Here is an 8,968-nt window from a genome sequence, read left to right as displayed (position 1 = left end):
GGAAATCAGGGACCTGTTTAAAACCGCCTCGCAAACTGGTGACAGGCAAATTGCGATGGCATTAGGCCACACTCTCCTACACGAAGGTAGAAGGAAGGGGCCAGTCATCCTCTGTCCATATGTCTTTCATTAGAAACAAAGGAAGTCAGGACTTTCTATCCACTTGAGAAAAACAGTGAAACTTTATTAGCTAAATTGAAAACCCTTGTCACCAAAAGTCTGTGTGATGGAGCTTCTGGAGGGCCAGTGGCAAATGTCTGCGACGTGGCTGTCCAGTTGCAGTGGTTTCAAAGTGTGAGGGTCCCCAGAGACTCAGGGAGCAGCTGGAAGAGGACGAGGGGGTGGCCGGCCTGTCCCAGCCTTCCGGGGGCACTCGGCACAGCCATTGTCTTTTCACTCTCTTCTCCTGAGGAGACAATTATACCGTATCTTTTTTCCAGTCCAGATGCAAAATCAAAACCTTGAGTCCAGTGGAAACGTTCCAAGACCTCAGAAAACGCGCGTTCACCGAAGACCGTTTTCCTGACTTGTAACCTGGTTGGCTACCCCCGGTTTTGGAGAGGCTCCGGGTGGTCCAGTCTCCTCTGGGAACATGGAGGTTTCACGGTTTCAATTTCCGGCATTTTCTGCTTGCCTTGGAGTCCAGGGAAACCGAACTTGCTGAGGAAGCGAGTGAGCAGCTCAGCCGCGGAGGGGAAGAAAGCTGAACCAGGGTTCCTCCCCGTGCTGGTGCCGGAGGCTGTGACATTGTGATCCCCAGTACACCTGCATAACGAAGATGCTCCACTTACAATTTCAAAACATTTATAATCATCTATGCATTTTTCATAAGTGTCGTTAGATGCCCCTCCCCCTCTGGGGTGTGGGAACGGCTAGCCTCACGGCTCTCCCTGTGTAAGGGCCTGGTTGGCTGTGAGCCGGATGGTGAGTCTCTGATTCCCGCACACTTTCAGGCGGTCCTCTAATTTGAAATATGCAAACTAGCTTTTCTCCCTTCAGAACCATCCCATACAATTTAGTTGAGGAGCTGTGCACATTTCACAGCAGGAGGACAGGGGCCATCCAAAAGGGATGGGAATTGCTCAAATGAACAATTTACATTTACTGTCCTCCTGGGGGGAAATAAATGCAAAAACATCTGTTGTGAAAGTTAAAGTATAATCTTCAACTCCTCCAACTTTCTTGGTCCTGGTTTTATACAGCTAAGCACTAACTGAAGACTAGGTGGGTTTTCTTCAGTGCCCACAGAGGGTGTAATACACAACAAATGGTCCAGGGCACCTCTCTGGAGACTGAGCAAGTGAAAGTGAAAAGCGGGCCATTCAGCTTGTAAACCATTCGGAGGAGGGTCCCTCTGACAACAGAACTGCTTGAGGAGTGTCAGCAAGCAGACCTGGGTGGCCCAGGGCTGTCCTCCAACCGCAGGAGGCCATCTCTCCTGCCCTCGGTAATAATAAACATCAGAAAGCACAGCCCAGTTCCCTAAATGAGCAGAAATCTTTTCACGCTTTTCTAGCCCCATCCAATATTTCTCCTTCCAAAGGCGAGAAGATCACGGGTTTCTAGAAGCTAGTCAAACGGAGGACAGTCTGAGATGCCAGGTGGAGCCCACCTCTCTCAGGTTGCTAGCTTCAGTCTTCACTGCTTATTTCGGGGAGCCCACCTGGGTCTCAGATGGGAATTTCTCCCTCACAGCTGCATGACCATTGTGGGGAGATGTGGCAATGCCAGATCCAGAGCTCTGTACCCAGTTAGGGCAGGTATTTTATCAAAGCCACACTACGAGTTGGTTTTCTTCTTCCCTTCAGGGTTGCTTTTTTCTAATTTCATTATGCCTCTAAGCTTGGCGTCAAGACCAATTGGAAGAGCACAAAGCTAATGTCCAGGAGAGTGTGGGGCCACACATGAAAGCTGTCACTTGTAGATCACGGTGGAGCCCACTGGCAGGGGCAACTCTCCTGCATCAAAGCCGCTTGGAGCTTGTCTGTAGGATGCCTCGGCCTTCCAGGTGGCTGATATGGTTGCTTCAGTCTGGTTGGCAAAATTAACCAAAATTTTCAGCTATGACTTTGACTTGTCTCTTCTTTTTATCTCTTCTTGTCTCTCAACCAGGCCACTTCCTGAGCATAGTTTGGTTCCATGGGCCAAAGATGTTAGAAGCAAGGACTTGTCTCAAACCCGTCACTCAGTCTGGCCTCCTTGTTCCTCAGGATGGAGGAATTCTCTGCGAAGATCTTATCTTTGCTGATCTTGGCACATTCCAACATCCTGCATGTGTGGGCCCCAGACGAGCCCCAACTGTGGCCAGCTGGATGGATGTCACCAGGGAGAACTTCTCATCACAGCAGGCCACTTCCTTTCTCAGGCTACAGCCCCAAGAGCTGTGTCAAGTAGGCTAGGGAAAGTGGGCCCCACAGCACTGGCTGGGGAGGGAAGCATGCAGAGTTTATTTGGAGATGTCTGTGATCCACAATGAGATAGAGACCTCATCTCTGTTGAGGGTGATTTTGGAATTATCTCCATTTGTCTTCTATTTCTGAAGGTCATGTACTATGGTCCGAACCATGTAATTCACCCAAATTAACAGAGATGAACTGGATTTTCACATGCAAATTTCTTTTCTAAGAATCAGCCTGTTTCTAGCCTGTGTCTCCAAATATTGCCAAATATGTGTGCCCAGGGTGTGGATATAGTGGGGCCAAACTTGGGTTGCCATCTGCATGAAGAGATGTTCCTCATATGTCCTCCTCTGCCAGTTTGCTGCCTGGAATCCTTAAACAAGAAACTAAATCTTTAATTCTACCATCTGAGCTAAGGACTCTATGCCAATATGACAGAAGAAGACTCTCATTGAAAATTTCCCCCTAAGATTTCAATGACTCATACGGATTCTTGTGTGAGGCTAAGCTTTTAGGCCGTTGGTGGTGGGGATGGAGAAGCGTAGTTGAGAGCAGAAGGTCTTTGGGTCCCTAAAAAAGGAAGAGGGTATCTGGAAGTGCACAAAAAGGGACATGCGGGGAAACTGCAGACAACTCCACCTACTCCACAGCTTGCCTGATTTATCAGTTGATGATTCTCTTATCAACAGAGCAGGACTGTGTGTGAGGCCTTTTCATGGGAGGAAAGCTGCCTTTCTCTCAGACACCAAGGCCAACAGCACACAAAGCTGGGTTTGTGTTCAGTTCGCCCAGAATTGCACTGACTCCCGTAGCAGAGCTGGGAGTAGCTGACTTGGTCTGAGGTCCCGTTCTTGTTCACCTGGTTATGGGCACAGGGACTCAGTGCTGTGGTTTCCAAGCCTTTACTCATGATGCACCTTCAAGGGCAGGCAGGAATCCATAGGCCCATGGCCAACCTGGGTCTCTAATGGGTGAACTGATGTTAAAGCACAGTCTGCTCTTGACCCAACCTCCTGGACTTTTCCATCAGGTCTTCCAAAAAGCCAAGCTAATCTTTAAGGCATTTCAGGAAGAAGAACTTCTTACCAGAAAGAAGGCAGCAAGAAGACTAAACTAACTTCCCCGTCCTTGCCTCCCCATGACTACTCGCTCTCTTGACCTGCCTTAGCCAGGCAAGCTCTCCCACCAGTCTTCTCCTCTCCTCGAGGGCACTGGTGGGAAGGAAGCATCAAGAACTCATGTCTAACTTTTTCTTACAGTTGCTTCTTAACCATTTTGCCAGAAAGTACAGCCAGAGCACATGGTGTGTAGGTGACTATTGGAATGACTGAAGGCGTGCTTGGTCTGACTACCTGGGACCAGGCTAAAGAGAATGGGCAACAACTGGTTGACCCTCCGTCTTGAAAAAGCTAAAAAAGTTGCCAAAAAGTCCTAGAATCACCAGTTGTATTTAAAATATTGTGTGTATTAATATAATGAGCAATATTTGGTTTCACTATCAACATTTGTTTGAGCATAATTAAGGCCACTTAGTTCCTTTAAAAAATTGACAATCTTCTATTCACTTTTAAAATCTGAGTTCAAGAGTGCCTTTTAATTTTTTTACTATTTCATCTTTTAAAAAAATTGTATACTTATGAAAAGAAAATGGAAAGATCACTCACTTGGCTGGAGTCATGTTTGAAACCACTCTGAGTGTATGTGTTAACATTTCCTGATTGATTGCCTGGGAAATAAATAACCCCAAGTGGTAGCATGATATTTATATTTCTAAGTCAGGAATATTTCTCTTATTGCTCTGCTTCTAAAATAAATTCCCAAGAAAGTGCATAAAATATCAAAATAGCATTTTCAATATCTGCCAAATCTTAACATTTGCATCTCAGCAAGAAAGTGTGTAACCAGCGAGTAAACTGCCTCTTTGTCAAACATAAATGTGGCAAATTCTAAGGTGGCTCCTTTTCAACTAAATTGTCTCAGCATGCAGAGCAGCAGGGAGAACGTGAGCTATAGGACGCAGGAAAAAACCAATCTTTATATGATTTTTCCAGGAGGGTATTCTATTAAGTTCCAGAGAGAGATGATGAGATAGTCGCGGTGAAATGGCACATTTTCTTTCAGAAGCTCCTGCTCCATTTGAATGTGCCCGACTCTTCAGAAGGTGTCCATAATGTTCACTGACTCACACACGGCCTCCCAGCTGCCTTGTCTCCCTGCTCTTGCTTCCCAGGCCGACGGGAGGGTAATGAATTCTGCAGCATGACTCCTTGCTCCGGGTTTCCACCAGGCCTGACCTCCTCTAGACTTACCCTGACTCCACATACATGCTTTTCATGAGACACAGTTTTGTCTTGTCTGGAGCGCAATGTAATTAGAAAGCAATTTGGCCCAGGCACTCAGCTTCCGTGGTCACTTGGCACGGCCTCAGCTCGCCTCTGGCAGGGCTGGTTTTGCTCTGTGCTGGCCGTCCTCCGAGATGTCTAGCAGCTCAGGGATCTTGGTCCCTGCTTGTTCGGAGCCCGGGCTCTGCTGGGAGCCAGGGGGCTACACTGGAGCCACACGTCAGCCGTGTCCCACATGGCCTCACGCATGGACAAAGGAGGCTCGGCCACCTGACGCCCGCTGCCTAATCACTCCGCCCTGAGTGCCGAGACCATTTGGTGGCACGCTTGCCCCCAAATCCCCCTCATTATATTGCTCACAAGCTCTCCCTGCGGTCCCCAAGTCCCAGTCCCCTGGCCCCATGGAAGCCGTTTTTAACTCGGCTCCCTCCATTTCTCTCCGCATCCACTAAGTTGCCCTATAAGTTGGACCTTCTCATTTCTGCTTTCAATGCCCTGATTCCAGTGTCTGACCCAAAACACTGTAACAGCCTCCCCGCTGCTATTTCCACACTCGATTCCACTTCCTCCAATTCTAGTATTACCCGGTGTTACTGTAGTATTAGGCCAGATTACTTTTCCAAATACATAGCTTTGGTAATGTTATAATGTCATCCTCCCCCTCACAGATCTCCAATGGCTTCTCCTGGCCCAGAGCTTCCTTAGCTGGGTGTTCTGGCCCTCTGCCTGTTTAAGTAAATAAAGTTTTATTGGAACACAGCCATACCCTTTCATTTACATATTGTTCGTGGCTGCATTTATGCTACGATGGCAGAGCTGAGTCACTGTGACAGAGACCACATGGCTTGCAAAGCCTAAAACACTATTTGTCCCTTTATAGAAAACGCTTGCTGACCTCAGCTCTAACTTTGGTCCCAAATTTCCTTTCCAGTTTCGTTACCTTATAGCCTGGGCTTTCCTTAGCCCACTCTGTTCAGGGACATTCCTCCCTGCAGGCCCATCGAGTGGACCCCACTCATGAGAGCTTCTCCGACCCCGGTTCCACGTGGTGTCTCCCTGTTTTGCAGCCCCATCACACTTTGTTACGGCATTTTGCGCGCTCTGACTTTTATTGTAAATATCCATGTGCGTATCTTGTTGCTTCGCCTCCCACCGCAGTCAAGTCTGCAAGCTCCCTGCAGTGGGGGGCCGTGTCTTCGCTGTCTTTAGCTCTCAGCCTAGCTCCCTGCACAGAGCCATTCAGTAGATACTTGGAGACTTACTTAACTCAAAAACTAGGAGTCTTTTCTTCCAGTGGCTTCCAGAATAAATAATCAACATTCCCTTCTGGGGAAAGACAAGGTAGGAAAATGAGGCAGGAGAAGATACAATTATTCTTCCCTAGGAAGGTAAGAACTTAGAGGAGCAGGTTTTAACAGTTTTTTGTTTTATTGGTGGGGTAAGTGACTGCGGAAGCACACAGCCTCCATAGAAGAGAGTCCCTGGGAAAGGGCTGGAGTCAGGGCAGAGGAAAGCACTAACGGGAGAGAGACTTTGCCCCTCACCCATTAGGGCTCCACTGGAGGCACCACTTCAAGGATGTCATGGCTGCTGGGCTGCCGAGGCACGAGTGGGGGCTCATGACCTCTCACAGGGGGGCTTCAAGTCCCCTGTGGGTAAAAGGAACGTGGTAAATGGGGCAAGAAGAAGTGGGTGGAGGGCCTTAGGAAAGGGGTCTTGCGACCAGAAAAGTGGAACCCGAAGTTATTTGATTGTAGGAAGTTTGGCTGGTTTAGAATGGACTGTGAGTTGGGAGGGTCTGTTAGTTTCCTGTGGTAACAAATTATCATAAACCAGGTGGCTTGAAATAACACACCTTCCTGCTTTCACACTTGGGAAGCCAGAAATCCAGAATCGGTTGCACTGGGCCAACGCTGAGGCGGCAGCAGGGCCGCTCCCGCCAGAGGCCCCGGGAGAGAACCTGTTTGCTCACCTTTCCCAGCTTCTGGTGGCCACTCCAGTTTCTGCCTCTGTGCTCATATTGCCTCCTCCCCTTCTGTCTGTGTCACATCTCCCTCTGCCTCCCTGTTAGAAGAATATTTATGGCCCACTGGGGTAAGCCAGGGTCATCTCCTGTCTCAAGACCCTTAACTTAATCACATAAAGTCCTTTTTTCCATAGAAGATAACACCCACAGTTTCCAGGGATCTGGAACCTCGCGTCTTTGGGGCCCAGCGGCTCCTGAGGAGAGGCAGGCAGCAGGAACCCTGGAGTGATGCTGGGACGTGAAGGGCGGCGGAAGTAGGGTACTGCCCCAGAGGCCGGTTGGGTGAGGAATGGGGGAGTGGGACAGGCGCTGTGCGGCAGGGCAATGTCCTTAGCTCGGGGACCCTGACATGAAGGTGAGTCACTGATGGCAAAACATTATGTATCCAGGCAGATCCAGCTTTGGTGGGGACTGTCTTGAGGACTCCTTTGAGAAAAATAATCCAAAATTACAAATACAAAACTTGAGATGAAGGTGAACTTAGAATGAAAAAAGAAATCACAAATTGAGGGAAGCTGATAAATGCTACAAACATCACATGATCCGGAAAATGACACACTGTTCTTAACTGCCGGAGGCCACTCCGTGACACTCGCCCCCCGCCTTTGTTAGACTTTTCAATACCTCTTTATAAAATTTCGTAGTATTTTTATAGAGAGAAGAGAAAGATAACTCAGTCATTTCTTTTAGCATGCTCCATCAGAGTGTGGTTTTATAATTGGTAGTTTAGAAGAGTTTCTCTCACCTTCTCCACCATTACTGGTAATATCATGTAAATTCGTAGGATTGTTGTTAAACTTGGAAAAACCCCTTTCCAGTCTCTTTCGTATCTGAGCTATTAAAAATGTCCTCCCTCCCTATTTATAGCACCACGATAGTTGCCCTCCAACTACAGGAATTGTGATCATTTCTATTTTGTGAAATTCTCATTAAAAAAGAACAAATTGAATGTGCACTTACAGTTGTATAACTGCATCATCAAGTACAAACCCTGACAGGGATGCCTGCCATGTTGGTTCAGCATTTTACGCGCCTGATGTTTGGAAGGATTTTCCACAGGCCAGTTCATGGCTCTGTGCATTTCAAACCTTATTTCTCCCCCGGGTGGTGTAGGACCCCGTCATGTCTCCTCTGGGTCATCGTGTTGGTGAGTTTCCGCAGTGGGTGGCAGGCGTATTCGCATGCTGGGATGACAGGTAGTGATGTAACCACGCTCAGAAGGAACCACAATCTGCATAAATGTAACCCTCTAAATCAACATTAAATGTGTCCCCAACTCAGCTTGCCCTCAGCCAGCTCCCCAGAATGCCCCCGGGCCCTCTGACGCCACCCAGCACAAGGGCGGGTGTGTAGAATGGAGGTTGGAGTGGAAAGAGGCAGTGATCTTAACTGATTTTGGTTAAAATATCTTCCTTTTGCAAAATTTTTTAAAAATGACCACATGGCAAGGGCCCTTCTCCGGGCCTTGGAAGGAGTCAGTGCCAGTGAGGGGCTCTGAAGCTCAGCTCCGTTAGGTTCACAGTCAATTCTCCTCAAACAAGGAGTCACTCAGCTGTGACGCCCTAATGAGACTGCCCAGGAGAGAGAGCTAGGGACTGGAGACAAGCTCTGTGCTAAGGAAGTCCCAGATCCACCTGGCACCCTGATCACTCGGGCATTCCCATGGCATCACGAGAGCCTTCTTCTACATCTGTCTTTAATCTGGGTTTTAAAAATCTTGCAGGTTCACTATGGAAAACAATTTAACCATTTCTCAAAAAGCTAAAACTAGAATTACTCTATGATCCAGCAATTCCACTCCTAGGTATACACCCCAAGGAATTGAAAGCAGGAACTTGAGCAGATATTTGTACACCCATGTTCACAGCAGCATTATTCACAATAGCCAACAGATGGAAGCCCAACCCAACATCCAAACAAAATGTGGTATGTCCATACAATGGAATAGTATGCAGCCATAAAAAGGAATGAAGCTCTGATACATGCCACAACATGAATGGACCTCAAAAACATTATGCTAAGTAAAATAAGCCAGACATAAGAGGACAAGTATTTTGTGATTCCACTTACATGAAATATCTAGAATAGGAAAATTCATGGAGACAGAAAATAAATTAGAAGTTGCCAGGGACTGAGGGAAGGGAGAATGACAAATTATTGCCTAACTACTAGAGAGCTTCTACTTGGGATGATAAAAAAGT

The sequence above is a fragment of the Equus przewalskii genome, chromosome 30 (genome assembly GCF_037783145.1).
Source record: "Equus przewalskii isolate Varuska chromosome 30, EquPr2, whole genome shotgun sequence".
Classification (NCBI taxonomy): Eukaryota; Metazoa; Chordata; class Mammalia; order Perissodactyla; family Equidae; genus Equus; species Equus przewalskii.
Note: the sequence above shows the minus strand (reverse complement) of the source record.